Below are 21127 nucleotides of genomic sequence, written 5' to 3' on the forward strand. Positions count from 1 at the left end.
TGTGACCGCTGCTGGCATTGTCACCAGGTTTGCCTCTCTCTGCCTCTCCCCTGCAGCTTTGTAAAAGGGGCTTTTAAGAAGGTTCCTGCAGGCTGCAGCAGGGGCCATGGGCGGTGCTCAGACTCTGAGATAATTTGTGAGGGAACCCCCAAGTTTTTGACTGCCTAGGAGTCACCACAGGATTTAATCCTGCACTGGGGAGAGAGAGAGTGAGAGTAACAGCCAGGGTGAGAGCACATGGCAGCGAGGGAGAGAGCAACAGCGAGGGGGGAAGAGCAAAATAGAGAGCAACAGTGAGAGGGACAGCAAGAGAGCGTGATCCTGGGACCCGATCAGAAATGCTGCAGTCCACAGGAGAGAAGACACACTGTATAATAACCCTTGCCCCACCCCCTTCACCCCATTTTTTATTGGTTTCATTAAACCACCTACTGGGTTTTCTTTTGGTAAACTAAATGGTCCATACAATCTGGTCTTTAGTGGGAGAAGTAAGAAACCAGGTCAGATGCTTTTCTCCACTTGGCGCTGGACAGGATGAAAGCAGTGGACATCCCAATTTCTTCCCACTGACGCGAAATAGGTTTTAAACTAGCGGCTTAATACTGAATAGTTTTTATGCCACAGCCAAGCACTATCTCGTTTTTTGTTTGTGTGGGTATGTTTGCTTTTTACCGACAGACCTTTGTGTCTTTTAACAAAGATATAACAGAAACGCACAAAATAAGGCTTTTCTTAGGACTGCATCTCCATGTAAGAGATCATGCTCTACCTGTTGAATACGTGCCTATACTGGAGAACCTCTGGACTCTCTACGTCTTTAGTTTTAGCCACGGAAACCTGCCCAAGCACGCCCTGCATCTCTCCTCAATCCAACCGCTCTATTTGGTCTTCACGGCTCCTCTCCGCTGAGCTCGGCAAACAGAAGGCACTGGGCGGGAAGTTCCCGGGAAGATTAGTGCATACACCGACCAAAACACCGGCTCGGATCATCGGTTGCCGCTCAGTGAATCCGTGCAGAAAGAACAATTTACTAGCAGCCGAGCTGCCTGACAGCCGCCCCCGCCCCATATCGCAATACAACGATGCACCACAGCTGGCGAATTCAAACTGTCCAATAAAGCACTGCATCCGGAATGGAGGCGGGCTTTGTGAAGACCAATGAGGACAAAAGATATTGAAAGGTGAGGCCTTCGTTGGTGATTTCAAACCTTGCCGAGGAGCGGCCCAAGGTTTACTGCTTGGCCAGACTCGGCCTCGGTAAGTAGAGGCCCGGGAGTGCTTTGGCTGGCGAGGGAAAGGGTCGGGGCCTTGGTGACGCTTGTGGTATCTGTAGCCTGAGAAAGACCATTGCTGTGAGCGAGTCGAGCGTCGCCACTGTCGTTCTTTCATGCCCGTTGCTCAGTCTCTGTCGATCTGCTTTCTGACCTGAAATACAAACCCGCTTGCTTTCTTAGAGTAGAGCCCCCCATCCGCACCCGCCATGGGGGCTTGAGGCTGTTGGAGTGATGAGCCTGAGAGTGCTCTAGCGACACTTGGGAGGGATTCTTATCCCTAGTGGTCCGCCGGGGCTCTTTTGTTACGAGTGAAAACTATGAAGGATCTGCTGAAGACAATAAATTGTCTCTTGTCTGTGTTTTTTACATGGTGGACTGCGCTGTCATTGTCTTGCATTAATATCAGCCGACAGTTAGGATCTGCTCGGATTTAAAAGAGCGCAACGCTGTTCAGTTGCTTCGGTTTAGTTGGTGCTTCTCCTCCAATGAGGTGTAAATAGTAGATGACGCTTGTTTTCTGATATAGTCTTTCTGGAACCAAATGCTGCCAGGCAATAAGAATTGTCAACAGTGAAATCAGCTACCTAGGGAGGTGGTGAGCTCCCCCCACTGGCAGTCTTTAAGCAGTGGCAGGACATACACTTGTCAGGAATGCTGTAGGCCGGGGTGGCCACGTGTGGCTCTTCCGCATATTATGTGACTCTCAAAGCCCCCACCCCATTGGCTGGCTTGGTGAAGGCATTTGTCCCTTTAAATCACTTCGCCAAGCCAGCTGGTGGCTTGGAGAATGCATTTAAAGTTGCTTTATTTCCAGCTCCCTCTCCCCATCTATTTTCCTCCTTTCCTCCCAACATCTGATGTTCATGTCTTGCAGCTCTCAAGCATCTGACGTTTATTCTGTGTGGCTTTTACATTAAACAAGTTTGGCCACCCCTACTCTAGGCTGATCCTTCATTGAGCAAGGGGCTGGGCTAGATGGCCTGTATGGTGGTGCCTTCCAACTCTGTGATCCTATGATTCTATGAAAAGTTCTGCATGTCCAGGTTTGAGATACTTGAAATAAATAGATTTAGACTGTATTGATTTGCACTTTATGTGGTTTATTCTAGAACTTGGAAATCCCATGTAACATATTGGGTATATAATTTCACAGCACTCTGTAGAATCAAAATGTCTTATTTTAATATTTTAACCAGATATCACTGTTGTGTGTGCTGCATTGTTTTGCAGCTTGATTATATATCTGCTGGGTTCTTTGTCCATCATTTATTTGCCCATCAACTATACCACGTTTACATATTGTGGATTTGGACTTGAGTCATTTGGTTTAAATGTCTGGATGCAGACACTGTTTGCATCTACTGCTTGCAAGTAGGCTACCAATTATTGTATGAAAAATGTTTAATCTGAATCTAGATGTGCTTCAAAGATAGTGTGGAAATACAGAAAAGAATCTTTGATACTGTATGATGCAAAAAACTTGTTATGCCCTGGATTTCTTGGGTTTGTTTTTTTTGCATCAGACTAAACTAGGTCACAGTATATATCGTTGTTTAGTCTTTTTAATAGAACATAAGTTGCTTGTTCTGTTTTCTGTCATACATATGCCACATGAATTCTGCTTCCTCTTTTTTTAAAAAAAGAAACAGAATACTGTATTAGTTGGATGCTGGATTGTTTGTTAATGTAAACATGGTCTAATAAAAATTGTGATTTTGGAGGATACTTATTGATGCACAACCCCAAAAAAAGAAAAGAAAAGAAAACCACCTTGAAATTATGGTACTACAGTATCTTTCATCATTACTCTTTACCGGTGGTGGAAAGTACTGTCAAGTCGCATTCTAGTTATGGTGATCCTGTAGCATTTTCAACAAAAGAGAAAATTATCATTACACATTTTCAGAAGTGTGAGAAGTGCTAACGGTAATCATATCAACATACTGTCCTTTTTCTTCTTGATATATATAACAAATAAATATCTTGGGGTTTCTGAACTTTTACTGTGTGGTACCATGTGAACAAAGGAGTAGAGTTCAGTTTTACTACAATGGAATAGTATTACTATGCAATGGCATTAATTTCACTTTGGCTAGTTTAGATGGGATGCTTTTCAGTACAATAAGAAGCATTATCATTAACCTTTCCACCACTGAGGTTAAAGAATTTTAAAAGGATATGAACATCAAGCTTTATGTGTGTCTTTTCCTTGGATTGTGTGTCTCAAAGAAGTGTTTATTTTTTATTTTTATTTTTATTTATTTAAGATTTATATCCCGCCCTTCCCACAAGTGGCTCAGGGCGGCTTCCAATAGTAGATCCATCAAAATTACACATATAAAGGGATCCATATTTAAAACAGATAAAACAGATAAAACAGATAAAACCCTAGTTATTAATACACATAAATATTTCAGCTATATATAAAAGGAATCCAGCAAGTTACAGTAAAATTCTCAAGCTAAGTAAAGGCTAGCCGGAAGAGGGTCGTCTTACAGGCCCTGCGGAACTGAACAAGGTCCCGCAGGGCCCTCACCTCTTCCGGCAGCTGATTCCACCATGTAGGGGCCATAACAGAGAAAGCCCTTTCTCTGGTGGACTTCAACCGGGCTTCCTTCGGCCCAGGGATAGTAAGGAGATTTTGTGTTCCCGACCTCAGTACTCTCTGGGGAACGTGCGGGGAAAGACGGTCCTTCAGGTAGACAGGTCCCAAGCCATATAGGGCTTTAAAGGTGATAACCAGCACCTTGTACCGGACTCGGTATATTACTGGAAGCCAGTGCAGGGTCCGAAGACCCGGCTGAATGTGTTCCCTCTTTGGGAGACCTAATAACAGCCGGGCCGCGGCATTCTGCACCAGCTGCAATTTCCGAGTTCGGGACAGGGGCAGCCCCATGTAGAGGGCATTACAGTAGTCTAACCTCGAGGTGACCGTGGCGTGGATCACTGTTGCTAGGTCGTCGCGCTCCAAAAAGGGGGCCAACTGCCTTGCCCGCCTAAGATGAAAAAACGCGGACTTGGCAGCGGCTGCTATCTGAGCCTCCATCTTTAGGGAAGGCTCCAACAGCACCCCCAAGCTCCTGACCCTGTCCGCCGCTATCAGCGGCGCACCGTCAAAGGCTGGTAGGGGGATTCCCCCTTCCGGACCACGGCGACCCAAGCAAAGGACCTCTGTCTTCGCAGGATTAAGCTTCAGCCCGCTCAGTCTGAGCCATTCAGCCACGGCATATAGTGCCCGGTCTAGATTTTCCGGGACGCAGGTCGGCTGGCCATCCATCAATAGATAGAGCTGGGTGTCATCAGCATACTGATGACACCCTAGCCCGTACCTTCGGGCAATCTGGGCAAGAGGTCGCATATAGATGTTAAATAACATCGGGGAGAGAACCGCCCCTTGAGGCACACCGCAGTCAAGTGTGCACCTCCGGGACAGCTCCCCCCCAACTGCGACCCTGCATGTGTATGTCTAGTTAATACAGTGCCACGTGGTGCAGTGGTGAAGCTGCAGTACTTTAGTCAAACTCTCTGCTGAGGAGCTGAGTTTGATCCTGGTGGAATCTGGATTCAGGTAGATGGCTCAAGGTTGACGCAGCCTTCCATCCTTCTGAGGTCGGTAAAATGAGTGCCCAGCCTACTGGGGGGAAAGTGTAGATGACTGGGGAAGACAATGGCAAACCACCCCGTAACAAAAAGGTCTGCTGTGAAAATATGGTGATGCGACGGTCACCCCTGTCAGAAACGACCGGTGCTTTTACCTTTATGTCTAGTTAAAGAAATATATGGAATGGAAGAGTAAATCTGAAGCAAGGTGTTGCATTTCCAGCAGTTTGGCAGCTCATTCTGGGGAAGCAATGCTTATTTACTATGAGCTAATGAGATTTTAGAGGCCAGAGCAGTATGCATGGTCTGCCGTTACTAGTTTTTTATGGCTTGAGAAAACAACTTGTGTTCATAATCCTTCACAATGTTTTGCCAGAACATTTATGAAAAGTGTGGGCAGTCGCTTTTATCTCCATAAACTGTTTCTTTGTGTAGGAATCTGTTTTGGGATACATTTCCCCTCAAGCTGATTAGAGTGCCTACACTGAAGACGCACTGAATCGACAGTAGACTGATTAGTAAAGCCAGCTACCAGATTTGGTGGAGGACACTTGTCAAGGCTTTGTACCTTTTGCAAGCTCACTCTGCTCGCCAGCCGTTCTGAGCGTCATATATGAACATATGAAACTGCCTTACACTGAATCAGACCCTCGCTCCATCAAAGTCAGTATTGCCTACTCAGACTGGCAGCGGCTCTCCAGGGTCTCAAGCTGAGTTTTTTTACGCCTATTTGTTTGGACCCTTTTTAGTTGGAGATGTCGGGGACAACCTGGGACCTTCTGCTTACCAAGCAGATGCTCTACCACTGAGCCAACGTCCCTCCCTCGTCAGCAGGCGAATGGCAGGTCGAAAAGCACGTCCGACAGTGAGAGGAAATCAAGCCGAGAGAATGACCGGAAAACGAAAGGGGGAAAGTGGCAGCTATTGCGCTGCCTGTCGGGGGTGGGAAGCCAAGAGCGCCAATGACATCCTAAAAGCCGGGCTCTCTCGACCCTCCGTTTTCGCGGCGAGTGGCCGGGCTTCCAGTCAGAAGCCCCTCATCTCTGATGGGGGCGTGAAGGGGCGGAGTGCGCGCGTGTTCTGAGGAAGGGAGGGCTCCCTCTCTTTGTTCGTCACGTGGCCCGGGAAGGCCGTTCTCTCAGGTGCGGCGGGAGGCGGAGGTTGGTGTCGCCGACTGCAACGCGCCGTGCCCCGCCCTTGGAGGAGGTGCCTCCTTTCCTGCTGGTAGGAGATGCCGTTGCCCGCCTTCCGCTGCTGAAGCGGGCCACTGTCGCGGAGTGTGGGAGAGTCCGGCCTACTTTGACCCGGGTAAAGCGTCGTTGTCCAGTGTTTGAGGCGGGTGGCGGCGGCGGCGGCATTGGCGGGGCCTAAACCTCGGAGTGAGGCCAGCTCACTGGGCGGCCGACTGGCATAAACAATACCGGGGGAGCGGCCTGCTGCTTGGCTCTAACTAGCTGGGTCGAATCGCCAGCCGGGTCCCGGCCAGCGCCTCTTGGCTCAGCTGGCACTTCTCGCCGGAGGATGGTTTTGTCGTGGCTGGTGGCCATGTCGACGGTTTCCGAGCTGCAGTGGCTGGGGAAATGGCTTCCTGCTGAGAGCAGGGCGGGAAACGGCCCTGTCGCTAAGCCCTGTCGCAGGGGAGAGGGATTGTTGATTGTGGCCCTGATCACGCTGGAGGCCGAGGTGCGCGATGTGATCTTGGTTAATGGGAAAAACATCCTTTCCAAAGTCTCTTGGCCTGGCAGATATTTGGTAGGGGGTGGGTGTAGGGTTGCGGCGAGTTAAGCTGTGATCCAGATCGATTCTTGACATCTAGGCCTAGAGTATCAAAACGAAGGCTTTCTTTTGCGATGTTATACTATGTGAATGTAAGCAATTACACCGGTCTTGTTTTGCATTATTTGTGTTAGGTTACTTGCTCATTAGGTCTAATAGTAAGTTTTCTTGTGATTGCTTTGTATCATTATTTGATGTTATCAATGAGGGTGGTGGTTTGTATAGTTTTTTAAAGTAAAAAGGTACTTTCCCCTTCTCTTTCCAGGATGCGATCCCATTTCTCCATTCTCTTAAACATTTTAAAATTGTAATAAAAGTTATGGAAAGAAGTAGTGCATAAGAAAAATATTTAGGACATAGCACTGTTTTGTACATTTCAGGGCCTGTGGGGAGCCTCATAGAGAAGAAACTTCCATTCACTGCATAGATCATGGACTTTCAAATGCATTGAGTATTATGGCCTTGTTACAAGACTAGATTGATGAGGCCTGAGTATCTGGTTGCAAGTTTAATCAAGTTGAACAGTTTTTGTAAGGTTTTATGAGAAGATGCTATTAAAAATAGTGGGGAATAATAAGTGATCAGAGCAGTCTTCAGGCTTTATATTTTTGCTGCATAAATTTAATACAGGCAGGTGGGCTCATGTGAAATTAAAGGTAAAGGTAGTCAGTCCCCTGTGCATGCACCAGGCGTTTCCGACTCTGGTTGCTTTCACAACGTTTTCACGGCAGACTTTTTACAGGGTGATTTGCCATTGCCTTCCCCAGTCATCTACACTTCCCCCCCCCCCCCCCCTCACAAGCTGGGTACTCATTTTACCAAACTCAGAAGGATGGTGGAAGGCTGAGTCAACCTGATCCGGCTACCTGAAACCAGCTTCTGCTAGGATTGAACTCACGAGCAGAGAGTTCAGACTGCAGCTTTACCACTCTGCATCACGGGGCTCTTCATGTGAAATTAGGGTGATTTAAATTTTTACTGTTGTTATGTGAACAATGGTTTTGCCTCTGAAGAGGAAAAATGGAGCCTTTATAGTTAAGTTCTTCCCTGCTTAGAGGCATTTCCTAAACTACTTTAAAATTTAAGTGCTATTTTATATTTCTAGTTAGTTTCTGTTTTGGTAACAAATTTTTGAACAACTTTTAAAAGGCTTTTTTCAGGTGAATGCTAAGGGAGCAGGCCTTTTCAAAAGTAAGTCGCACATTATTAAATGTGGTTTACTCCCAAAAAGCTGTCCTTTAGTTTGCAGCCTAAGAGAATTCAGAATGTTCAAGTCACCTCTATTTTCTGCGGAAACCTGTGTTGTCAGTTTCTTGTTTCATGTTTTGGAACTGCAAATGCTGTATTGTGAATTCTTCCTAAACTAGAAAATACATAAAATGCCTAATTCCTACTGATTTTCGAAGGCAAAAGTTAAGTGTGTGGTTAATCATCCTGTATAACCTGCTGTATTGTAACTGTTTTGAAAAAACATGCGCTGATCCTGTGCATACTTGAGAATCAGTAGTGTATGGCTCCATTGAGTTTACTATGTATGTACTTGTGTAGAGCAGGGGTCCACAACTCCCGTTCTGGGGACCGGTTCCGGTCCGTGGCCTGTTAGCAACTGGGTCGTGAGTTACGGTATATAATTTCATTATATCTTACAATGTAGTAGTAGTAGTAATAATAAGAAGAAGACGACATTGGATTTATATCCTGCCCTCCACTCTGAATCTGAGTGGCTCACAATCTCCTTTATCTTCCTCCCCCACAACAGACACCCTGTGAGGTGGGTGGGGCTGAGAGAGCTCTCCCAAAAGCTGCCCCTTTAAGTACAACCTCTGTGAGAGCTATGGCTGACCCAAGGACATTCCAGCAGCTGCAAGTGGAGTAGTGGGGAATCAAACCTGGTTTTCCAAGTTAAGAAACCGTGAACTTAACCACCACAATTGTATCACCCGAAACCATCAACCCCACTGGTCTGTGGAAAAATTGTCTTCCACAAAACCAGTCCCTGCTACCAGTAAGGTTGGGGACCACTAGAGGATGATAGTTAGGCATTTTTGAGAAATATGCTTAAAGTTAGCACTGCACAACTGTAAATAAATAGCAGTATGATTGTAAGAGTTGATAATGTTGCTTTGCTTAAGCTGCCCAGGGAACATGGAGGCATCTCTTTCAGGTGTCTTCACCCTGCTGTTGGTTCCATTCAAGCCTTAACTGTGACTTCTTGTAGGCGATGGATTTATATCACTGTGAAAGGCTGGATACAGGAAACTTGCTGGATGGCTGGAATAAATAATTAGTTTTTTGCCCAGTATACCTCAAAGTGTCTGTGAAAATAAGTTAGGAATTGATGAGTTTTGGGGGGATTTTTTAAAAAGTGTTGATGGGGTTCATCTTGCCTGTTTTAATTTGCAACTGGTATTATTAGGAATACCTTACTGCAGTTTACAGAATTTCCCTGCTAACTGAATTATTAAGCAAAGTTTTTGCTGGTTTTTTAAAACAGAACAGGATATTTGTAGTAACTTGTAAAGCAGTTGACCACAGAGAAGAGCATCCTGCTGTCAAGTTGCAACTGACCCACAGTGACCCCTTCATGGGGCATTCCAAGCAAGAGATGAACAGAGATTATGGCATTGCCTTCTTCCACATAGCAACCTGAGGCTTCTTTGACTGCAGTACTGCAGTCGAAGCTCTCTGCTCATTACCTGAGTTCGATCCTGGTGGAAGGTGGGTTCAGGTAACCGGCTCAAGATTGACTCAGCCTTCCATCTTTCCAAGGTTGGTAAAATGAGTACCCAGGGAAAGGTGTAGATGACTGGGGAAGGCAATGGCAAACCACCCCATAAAAAGTCTGCCATGAAAACGTTGCGATGCGACGTCACCTCAGAGTCGGAAACGGCGTACTTGCACAGGGGACTACCTTTACCTTTTTATATTCAAGTACTGAGTGGTCAACCCTGTTTACCTTCCAAGTTCTGGTGACTACTGGAGAAACTGAGCTATTTAGAGAGATGTGATCACAGAGACAAAGATATAAGTATCATTTCCCTACTGATTAAGTTTGTGTAGCTTCATATGTCTTTATATATATATTGCTGCCATTGTTTTCCCTCCTCCCTCTGTTTTTCTCTTTGTCTAATTTCAGATGCCACAGAACCGTGGCTCAGAGACTAGGAATGTGCAGCAGGTTGCTTGAGCCACTGCTGATCCTCCCCACTTCCCATAGTTTGTATTGATTTCTAAACTGAGTTACCTCCAAACCATGTTCTGAAGTAGACTTGCAAAGCATGGGTTGGAGATGGGATATTATGTTATATGATCGGAGTCTTTTTACAATCCATGGAACAGCGCTCTTTCAGATTTTGATTATGAAATTCTGTAAGGTGCCTTGTATACTTTTATGCTATACAAATAACCAGTTTCCATTAAATGTCTGTCATGAGATGTAATTTTTGTAATATATAAAAAGTGTGGTTTGTGTGAGCTTTAATTATTGGTATCTAATAATAAAATGGGTGACTTGTGCCAGTCATGAACAATGACAAACAAGGTAGTTTTTACATTTTAAAGAAAAAAATGAAAGAAAAATATATTTTAAAAAATCTGATCAGAACTGAATGTGTTTCAGCAGGCATGAAAGGCCGAGAGCTGCTTAACCCTTCCAAGCAATCAGTTTTGTTTTTGTTTTACCCAGGAAGTCATGGAAAAAATTGGGTTACCCATTTAAAGCTTCCTGCAGGCACCAAACTCCTGTTGAAATTTCTCCTCAATGAACTGCACTGGCCTGAAGTCCCTCTCTCCCCTCCCCACTGCCTTTCTGTTATTATTTTTAGTTTCAACAAAATGGTAAATGGGGTCCATCTGACCCTCAATAGGCTCGACTTGAAAATGAAAGCACTATGCATAATCATTACTGGGATTTCTATTTCTCCCAACAAATACTGCAAAAATGTTCCCATGTTTAAATAGATGGACCAACATTTATTATCTCCATTTTATTGAAAGGTGAAGCAAACAGTAAAAAAAAAAAATCTCAGAATTTATATCTGTAGACATTTTTTTGGCTTTGAGGTTTTAAACAACTTTTGGAATTGGGGGTTGCAACAACCCCCAAAGAAACCAGTCCTTGCAACCTGAATTATTAAGTATATAGTAGGAGCAGGTAAAGGCCCTGTGTTTGTGCTCTGACAAAGCTTCCCTCGCATCCATAGCCACATGGAAAAGCTCAAATTGAACTGTATTGCAGTTTTGAAAATGAGGTTATTCTATCCCCCAGCAGGATAAGCCTGGACATATTTTAAGGCATCCTCTGAATCTCACATTTTCCAGAAGCCTGGAACTCTTGGTGACCCCTGGCCACCTGTTTTATGAGCGAATGGCTTCTCCTTGTCCTTCAAATTTTGCAAGCCTCAGAGTGAACCTCTAAACTTTGCATATCTGGGATGGAGGAAGTACTTCAGTTGACCGTAGCTCCCTGTTCACTGAGCTGACCTTTGCGCTAAACTGTTCACCTTCAGATTTCCTAGACCACGGGTGTCAAACTCATTTGCTTTGAGGGCTGGATTTGACATAAATGAGACCTTGTCAGGCTGGGCCGTATGTATCATAAAATGTAATGCCAGGTAGCGGACGTATAAACTTTATAAAGAGCACAGACACACAAAGATTTTTTAAAACTTAAAACATGCTTAAAATATTAGCACGTTTGCAATATTTTGTTTTACAGTCTCTGATAAATGTCACCTCTTGCTATGAATTATTGCATCAAAAACTGCAGACAATGTCTGTGCTGTACTAGTCTTGAATATGCGCTGTTCAGGTGTGCACATCTGTAAGTTACAAACCTTTTGATTAATTCATTACAGACATCTCATGGTCGATGTTTTGAGCCTAAGATTCAGACGAACATAAAGCAGCTGGGCATTGTGAGCTTTTGTACAGAAGTTGCTTCACGTACTAGTCAAGAACATGTGAAGGCACCATGGCACAGACTGAGGGCTGGGTGCTTGTCAACAAAACTATAATTTTCCCCAGAAAAATGACTACCAACTAAAAACAAAATACAACTTCACCCTGAAAAGCAACTACAAGAACAGAGAGGCAGCCATGTACAGTGGTCAGTGTCGGCCTACTATCTGGGAAGTATAAATTCAAGACCCCCAATCAAAGAAAAATGTGAAAGGAAAATTTGCTGGGTAAACCTGGGGTGGAACACATTCTCAGCCTAATGCTGATATTTCTCTTCTAAATAGTTCACATGCTTTCCTTTTGAGAAAGACTGGAGGGCATGAGTACAGTGAAAAAGAGGAGGGGAACCCAGTTATACCCATAACAAACCCAACAAAACACTCTCTCGCAAGGCAAAAAGGTCATACCTTCACTAAAATGTTGCTAGTCTTAAAAGCACTCTTTGTAGCTCTGCTGATGGTGGGGACTATGCAAAGGAAGCTCTGGCTCTTTTTTTCCTTCCTTGGGGCACAAGGAGGGGGAGGAATCTCGGCCATTAATTAGAAGGAAGAGAGGCTTGTCTCAGTAGCTCTGCAGGGTGATTAATTGAGCCTGGCAAACTTAATCACTTAGCAGAGCTATGGAGCCAAGCTCCATCAATGACTGAGGCTGTTCATCCTCCTCCCTTTGGGAAAAGGGAGGGGGGAGAGGGAAAGGCTTCTTTGCTGCCTGGTTTATCGGGGGAGAAACACAAAATGGCAACTGAAAAAAGCAAGCAAGGGAAAATGAAGCAGATGACAGCCAGTTGCTGGAGGGCCTGATTGGAACCCTCTGCAGGCCTGATCTGGCCCGCAGGCTGTGTGTTTGACACCCCTGTCCTAGACCTTTGATTTGACCATCTCTACTTTACAGGAGGAAGTTAGTCTAGATCAGGGGTGTCAAACATGCAGCCTGGGGGTAAAATCAGGCCCCCGGAGGGCTCCTAGCAGGCCCTTGAGCAACTGGCTGTCATCTGCTTCCTTCTGCATCACAGTTTGCTTGGCCAGGCTTGCTCAATCGCACAAGAGCTACAGAGCAAAGCCTCTATTTTCTCCATAGGCTGAGGCTCCTCTTTGGGGAGGAAGGGTGGAGGAATAGCTTGCTTTGCCAGGCTCTGTCACTACTGAGCCAAGCCCCTCTTCCTTCTATTGGCTGCGGCTCCTCCCTCTCCTGGTCCCCTGGGGAAGAAAGGAAAGAACCAAAGCTTCCTTTGCCCAGTTCCCTTGATCGTACAGGCGAGATACAAAGAAAGCCCCTTTAAGATCAACGAGTGTTAATGTTTTAAGTTTTTAAAGCTTTAATTGTGTTCATATGTCTCATTTATAAAGTTTAGATCTCTGCTACCTGGCATTACATTTTATGATACATGGCCCGGTCCAACGAGGTCTCATTTATGTCATATCTGGCCCTCATAACAAACGAGTTTGACACCCTTGGTGTAGATGACCGATAGCCAGCTATGCATTGTACTGTTCACTGTTCACTGACCCTGACTACCTGTTTTCTGAGCGAATTGCTTCCCTTTGTCCTTATTTGTTGTTCCACTATTATTTCAATGTTGTAACAGTTTAAAATGATTGTTTTCTTTAAAATAAATACCGTATTTTTCGGTCCATAAGGCGCTCCAGACCATAGGACGCATCTTCCTCCTGGGGGGCGATCTGCTGCCTCCGCCTCCGATCCCGGCGCTTCCCCCGCGCCTGCCTGCCTGGCTCCAGCTCTGCTTCCAGCAAGCGCTGGGATCGCTCCACGCTGCCCCCACTGCATACCCAGTGCTTCACTAGCGCCAGCTGCGGAGGGGGCAGTGTGCTTCCTCCGTGCCTGTCTGTCTGGCTCCAGCTCTGACGCTTACAGCAAGCGCCAGGATCGCTCCCTCCGCCCTCCAATCCCGGCGCTTGCTTTAAGCATCAGAGCTGGAGCCAGGCAGACAGGCACGGAGAAAGCACGCCGCCCCCTCCACAGCCGGCGCTCGCAAAGCGCTGGGTTTGCGGAGGGGGCGGGTGCTTCCTCTGTGCCTGTCTGCCTGGCTCCAGCTCTGATGCTTAAAGCAAGCGCTGGGATCGGAGGGCGGAGGGAGCGATCCTGGCGCTTGCTGTAAGCGTCAGAGCTGGAGCCAGGCAGACAGGCACGGAGGAAGCACGCTGCCCCCTCCGCAGCTGGCGCTAGTGAAGCACTGGGTATGCAGTGGGGGCAGCGTGGAGCGATCCCAGCGCTTGCTGGAAGCAGAGCTGGAGCCAGGCAGGCAGGCGCGGGGGAAGCGCCGGGATCGGAGGCGGAGGATCGCCCCCCCGAGGAAGGTACCTTCGCTCCATAAGATGCACACGCTTTCCCTCCCACTTTGGGGGGGGGGGGAAGTGCGTCTTATGGTCCGAAAAATACGGTAGTTTTATAGATTTCCAGCTGTGTCTTCTGCTTTAAAAATGGTAGAGTCAATTTGACCCCAATTCCAAATTTTACTCTCCTTTGTCCTGCATTTCTGAAGGAAGTTATTCTTGAATCCTCATTTTTTTCTCTTAGCAGCTAATGCCATGACTGACAGAACTATCAGGTTTCCATTGCTTTTTGCTGTAATGTAGGGTCACTTTGATCCCATGTCAAAGCAGTATAGTTGGATTTTTTTCCTTGGGAGGGTTAAAGGAAAAAAAGTGAAGGGCAGGGAAATTAGGCTGCTCCAAGCCCTTGAAAGCATAAGGAACTTTGGAGCAATCTTGGCAGTGTAGAAGCTTTCTGGTTTGTTCCTCAACCCTCACCCTGAAACAGCTTGTTGCTGTTTGTTGTTGGAATGCTGAAGTTGTGCAAAATAAAATCCCTTCTGCTTCTATTTTGTAACTACTCTAGTATATCTTATCAAAGAATATATGTTATGTGAAATCTGGAGGTAAGTTTTTAGTAGAGATTATTAGCTTTTCAGCTTTGTGCTGTGAGAGAACTGCCTGCCCCACTCTATTTTGAAATGTACATCATGAACAGTGTGTTAAATTACAGTAGCCTGCAAATAAAATGTAGGCCATCTCTTTTAGTGTCAGCGATCTGTTTAGCATCAAGAGCCTTTCAGATTTGAAGCATTTTAGCTGGTTGATTTGCCAAGCTTTGGAACTACCTTGCCTTCTTACTGTCCTTTGTTTTATAAAGTGTTTAGGAACCAGGTAAACATTTTCTGCTGTGGTTTAACCACCTGTGTAACAAGCTTAATTACTCTGAAGATTGCTTTTATAAATTTTAAAATTTAATAACTCAAATTGTTTTGCATTTAAAAAACTTTTAAAAATCCAAGAGCAGCATTATTGAATTTCTAACAACTGGCATTGAGAGAGTGCAAATTCATCCTTTCTTTGAATTTGTTCTCTTCTAGTTTACCATCAAGGAATACCAGAGTTGCTACGCAGAGGCAGGCAATGGCAAGCCATCTTGGAATGTCTCTTGCCTTAAAAACCCCATGGTATTGCCATGAGTTGGCAGTGACTTGATTGCCAAAAAAAAGTTATTTCAGTGCCTATGATCTACCAGTAGTAAAAGTTTTAATATAATTTACATTGTATCTGCAAAAATTATGTGTTACTTAGGTGCTGAATTATTAAGGAATTTGGTTTGTAATTCTTTCTGTAGAAACTGAAAGTGGAAGTTGACTATTATTACATACCCAGAAATTAGGATGCCTGTAAACTTAAAAATCAAGAATTAGTGTATGACCCAATAAAGCAGGTGTGTCGAGCTCATTTGTTATGAGGGCCAGATCTGTTATAAATGAGGCCTTGTTGGGCCGGGCCATGTGTGTACGTATTTAAGATTAGGTAGCAGAGAGATAAATTTTATAAAGAATACAGGCAAACAAATATATATATATTAATGTAAAACATGCTTAAAATGTTAGCACTCATTGGACTTAAAGATGCTGTCTTTGTATTTCTCCCATGGGATCCAGGGAACTAGGCAAAGGAAGCTCTGGCTCTTTGCTTCCTTCCCCAGGGGATTGGGGGGAGGGCAAGGAGCCTCAGCCAATAGAAAGAAGAGGTTGGGCTCAGTGGCTCTGCTGTGCAGTTGAGAGAGCACCTGGCAAAGCAAGCTATTCCTCCCCAAGGGAGGAGCCTCAGCCAGTGGAGAAAGTAGAGGTTTTGCTCTGTAGCTCCTGTGAAATTGAGCAAGCCGTGCAAAGCAAGCTGTGATGCAGAAGGAAGTAAGATATAGGGAGAGGGAAGCAGATGACAGCCAGTTGCTCGGGGGCCTAATTCAGCCCCCAAACTGCATGTTTGACACCCCTGCTAAAGGGTTTCAGGTTATCTTGTATGTGGAAAAGACTCAATCCCAAATTGTGGAGAGAACTAGTACATTGTTCCCAAAAGAATGACTTATTTGTATACTTTCAGTCATTTCTCCAGGAGTCATTAGTGTAATTTTGGATCCTTATCCCATTTTTCTCCTTTCCCTAGGTCTGGTTGGTGATATTTAAGGCTGTCGTTTAGGGTCCATGCAGTAGATTGTGTTACAGTGTACTTGCTTAAATCTCCTGGGTTTAAACCCAACATCGAAGAGGGGTCTCTATTCCTTGCTGGTGAAATACCATAATATATGGAAAAATCAGATTTTCAGTAACTGGAGTCTACAGTGTAATTACTGCACATAAATGGTTGTTTTCAAGTCTACAATATGTATTCCAGCTCTTCCCTTGGCGTTTGAAAAGAGTAAAAGTGATACATTGTGTCATTTCAAATGGGCATTGTTTTATTTCAGTATTGAAACTGTATGTAGGATATATGGGGGATGTAAATGCTGGTACTCTTGTAATCACAGGTGCATGCCTTGTTTAATTTCCAGAGTTAATACCTAGTAAGAGATTGTAGACTTGAAAACAACTAATTACGTGCATTAAATAATTGCACTGTCTAAATACTAGGTAGCTATCTCTCCATTTTTTCACTGTTCTTTTAAAGTGGCTGCAGGTGGTGTGAGGTCATTTTATATACCTTCTCTTTGAAAAGGTTGAGAACATTTTTTTCCCCTCTATAAACCCTATTGGGATAAACAGTGTATTAAGGAGGGGCATTTTCATTGCTGACCTTGGCTTCCCTTAGACATACCATTGGATTCATCCTGTGTGGTCCTGTTCCAGTCTGAGTTGAGAGTCACTAATTTATCAATTGTCTAATTTCTCTTTTGAAATTAATTGGGAAATGTTAGTATTTTCTGAACTACTGCTTTCTGTACTACTACTCCCTGCTTTCTATATGGACAGCAACTAGATGGTCTGCATAACAGTATTCATGTTTCATAAATCTATAAGCTTTGCAAATAAATTCAGAAGACCTACTATAATACAAAAAAGTAGCTTGTCTAGTGGCAAATATGTGAATTGATAAACTATTACATTCTGTAATCTAGATTCATAGAATTAGACGTTAAAATTAAAAGCTGCCTTTGCGTCCAATTGGCCCATCCCACTGGTTCCTCAATTTTCCCTCAGTGGCTGTGGCTAGGCAACCATAGTATTCCAAACTTGGTTCTGTCAGTAAAAGGCATGGGGAAAAGGCCCTTTCCAGGCCTATTTTGGCCTTTGAGGGAGAACTCATTGGGGCCAGTCCTGACTAGGGTTGCCAGTTCCAAGTTGGTGGGAAATTGCTGGAGATTTTGTGGTGGAGTCTAAGAAAGCCAGAGTTTGGGGAGGGGAGAGGCCTCAACTGAATAGAGCCCACCTTCCAAAGCAGTTGTTATCCCCAGGAGGAGAGATATTTATTGTCTAGAGTTCAGTTGTGATACCAGGGGCTCTTCAGGCTCCACCTGGAGACTGACTACCCTAGGGCTGGCAGCACCCCCTGGGTAACTTGATGCTACCTGGCTGGCATGACTTAAGTAGGCCAGGCTGCTTGCTCCTGTTCAGCAGCAGCCCCCCTATATCAGCCAGTGTGACATAGCAGTTAACACTTCAGAGCAGGGTCTGCCAGACTCAGGTTCTTACTGTGGAAGCTGATTGCTTAATTCCAGACAAGTCACAGACTTTCAGTCTAACCTTTCAGTCACAGGGTTGTTGTGCAGATCAAAAGGTGGAGAGGAGAATGGTGTCAGCTGTGTTGGTTCTCCCCCCCTCAAGACTGCCTTTTCCTAGGTAGAGGCTACAGGTAGTGGGGAGGAGAGTTAGAAATCTGAAGTCAGAGGGGCAAATGATGGTTGACTGAGGAGATAGGGTTGTCAACTCCAGGTTGGGAAATTCCTGGAGATTTGAGTGGTGGAGCCTGGAGAGGGTGGGGTTTTGAGGAGGAGTGGGAATTCAGACAGGTACAATCCCATATACTCCACCCTCCAAACCAGCCATTTCCTCCTGGAGAACCATTGCTGCTCCAGGTGAGGGCTGGAGATCACTCAGAATTACAGCTGTTCTCCAGATAATAATAATAATAATAATAATAATAATAATAATAATAATAATAATAATGATAATAATAATAATTTTATTCTTATATCCCGCCCTCCCCCGCCAAAGGCGGGCTCAGGGCGGCTCACAGGCATGGAATTCCATGGTTCAATAAAACAATACAATACAACAATTTTAAATAATCAATTACATAATAAATAAGTTAGTTAAAATAGATAAAATAGGTGCTAAATTACTATGGGTCATAATATCCACAAGATGGCTAGGTGGCTACACATCAGGCTGATGGCAGAGATCACTTCCCCTGGAGAAAATGGCTGCTTTGCAGGGTGGACTCTCTGCCATTATACCCTCTGAGGTCACTTTCCTCATGCTTTGGATCACACTGTGGATAAAAACTGTACTTTTTCTAGGTAAAGACTACAGGGAGGGAGGAGGAGATGGAAAGCTGAAGTCAGATCACTTCCCTTACAGAAAACGGCTGCTTTGAGGTATACCGTAACACCAGGCAAAATAACCAGGCAAAAAACCCCAGATAATGCCACTACATGCTGATGCTAAATGCCACAAGGCCAAATATGGCAGGAAAAAGCGGCAACAACGCACTGCAGACAAAAGGAATGCTGAGCTTCAGTGTCTGTGTGATTGTCGTCATGCTATAAAGCCACAGCAGGTTAACCCTGGGTACTCAAGGCTGGGGCACTTGCCCAGAGCCTCTTTTTAGAGCTTATTGTATTTATTCCCACAATGGGCCTTATTCCTAGTAGTGAGTAACCCATTTCCTGGATCACCCAACTAGTAGCACCTCCATTTTGTGAGCATTAAGTTTCAGCTCGTGAGTCCTCATCCATTTCGAAACTGTCTCCAGTAATCTGCTGGTAGTGTAAGATAGAAATGAGTATCATCTGCGTACTGATGGTGACTGAGCCCAAATCTTTGGATGACCTCTCCCAGAGGCTTTACATAGATGTTGAAAAGTATGGGAGACAAGATGGAAGGTTGGGGAACTCCAGAGGTCGAGGTGCAGAGCAGCAGTCCCCCAGCACCATGCTTTGAAACCTATCCTTGAGGTAAGACTGAAACCACCACAAAACAGTGCCCCCTAGTCTCTAAAGGTGAGTGATACCATGATTGATAGTATCAAAAGTTGCCAACAGATCCAGGAGAATGAACAGGGTCATGCTCTCCCGATCATTTCCTGGTGCATATTATTCACAAGGGCAACCAAGACTGTTGCAGTCCCATAACCTGGCCCAAAACCAGATTGGAATGGGTCTAAATAATCTTGTTTCATTCAGGCAGGGCCTTTTTTCTGGAAAAAGAGGTGCCAGAACTCTCAAGAGGGAAATGAAGGAGAAACACATGGGTGCCCCCATGAACTTTTACTGACTTTTTTTTGGGGGGGGGGGGAATTCTGTAAAGAGGTTCCGGAACTCTATTCTGCCATGTTCCCCCAGAATAAAAGCCCTACATTAAGGAATCTCTGAAGCTGGCCCAGTACCACTTGTTCAGACATATTGCACAAGAATTGTACATTTGTGACTGGATGGTAGTTATTCAGTTTTTCTGGATCCAGAAGAGGTTTCTTCGGGAGTGGACACACCACTGCTCACTTCAAGGCAGGAGCAGCTGGCCTGTCTCTCAGAGAGGTGTTTCCTGTCTCCTGGACCCAGCCCTGCTCCCCTCCTAATTTTAGCAGCCAGGAGGGGAAGGGGTCATGCAAACTGGTGGTAGGTCTAAACTTCCAATAATCCTCTTCACAGCTTTATCCTGCACAAGCAGAAAGGTATCCCACACAACTTGACAAACTGGCACCCTGGGACAATCCAGTCCTGTTGCTGCTGATGTAGAGTCTGATGTTTATGTTAGAATGTAAGAAATGAGAAGCCTCCTGCTCCATTGGAGTTTAAAGGAACATAATACATCAGTATGGTTCATGCAGCTTTGTTTTAGTTTAAATCTGTAGAATTATTTTATGTTATGCTGGCTTTGTCTATTTTACTCTGCTGTGATGTATTGGTTTTATGTTTAAGAACTTTTGTTATATTAGCTTAATAATAAAGTAAAATTAAATCTCATCTGTATTTGAATTTTATCATACAAGTAATAGAAAAGACAATATGTATTTGATTTGTTTAGCATTTGGGAGTTCTGAGCACTCAAGCCTGTTAACTGTGTATGCTGCTTAAAAATCTATGGCTGCACGGACACACTTTTTGATTTAAAAAAGAAACCCTGTAAAACAGTGATTGGATTTTCTCAAGGCTGAATTATATGACTGTCCAAAGCAACATACCTCTGCTTTGTAGTTCAGGTGCTTGATACAAAGAAGTCTTTGCTTTAATTTGTAAAAACATAAGCTTCCCATGATTGTAGAGATGTGTGGCCCTTATGTTTTTGTTTATCTGACAGGAATGTGGAGTTTCTCTACTGGAGTCAAGAACCTTAGAAGCAGGTTGCATGGTTATGGATTGAACTAGATCAGACAATATTTTGATTCAGAGTTGCATGGGAGGTAGTTTTTAGGTTCTTACGTGTGTGTGCATCTGTGATTAAGATTGGCTTTTTCGTTGGTGCTTGGGATCCTGAATGGAATACCCAGAGTAGCGATAGATTTTGTTGCATATGGGAGCTCCCTCTAAAAATTTCTGGACTTGGCAAGAGAGGGTTTCACTTGCAGACTGGCTGAACAATTGTCTGGGGTGGTGTGATGAGTTTGTCACTAAATAGAGGAGCTTGCATGTATGAGGTTGTAATATGTATTAATGTACCAAGATGTTAGGCAGATGCCTGGATAAGTAGTAGTATGGGGAAGGAAGGTATTAAGAGTTGAAAATCTTTCATTTGCACCATTATTTTTTGTCCATTGAGACCTGATAGCGTAATCACATACAGTTAAGTGTGAAAGTACTTATGCTGGATGTCCAGTCAGTATTTAACATAATGACATCAGAGCTTTTTGCACATTCAGTGCCCTGTTCTTTCAAGTCTTACCCATCCAGGCTGTTATCCCATCTTAGTTGCAATTCTCTCTGTCTCATTCATTTATTTCAGTATTAGGAAATGACAATTATTTCAGTCATTGTATGTCAGAACCCGTGCTGTGATGTAGATAGTGGCCTGGACTTGGACTAGT

General features: G+C 44.5%; 1 protein-coding gene across 7 annotated transcripts in view; it reads left to right on the forward strand.

Moving 5' to 3' along the window:
* Positions 1-1046: 1046 nt before the first annotated feature.
* The window catches only part of CKAP5 (cytoskeleton associated protein 5), a 154884-nt gene continuing 134803 nt past the window's right edge, over positions 1047-21127 (forward strand). For 2 of the 7 annotated variants that reach the window (XM_060261129.1, XM_060261134.1), the window contains exon 1: positions 1146-1257. The gene's annotated coding sequence lies outside the window, so the exon portion shown is untranslated. Of the gene's footprint in view, positions 1258-6004; positions 6183-21127 lie in introns of those variants that run through there. The other 5 variants (XM_060261133.1, XM_060261135.1, XM_060261131.1 and 2 more) reach the window with 4 other exon arrangements.

This window comes from Heteronotia binoei, chromosome 21, assembly GCF_032191835.1.
Source record: "Heteronotia binoei isolate CCM8104 ecotype False Entrance Well chromosome 21, APGP_CSIRO_Hbin_v1, whole genome shotgun sequence".
Classification (NCBI taxonomy): domain Eukaryota; kingdom Metazoa; phylum Chordata; class Lepidosauria; order Squamata; family Gekkonidae; genus Heteronotia; species Heteronotia binoei.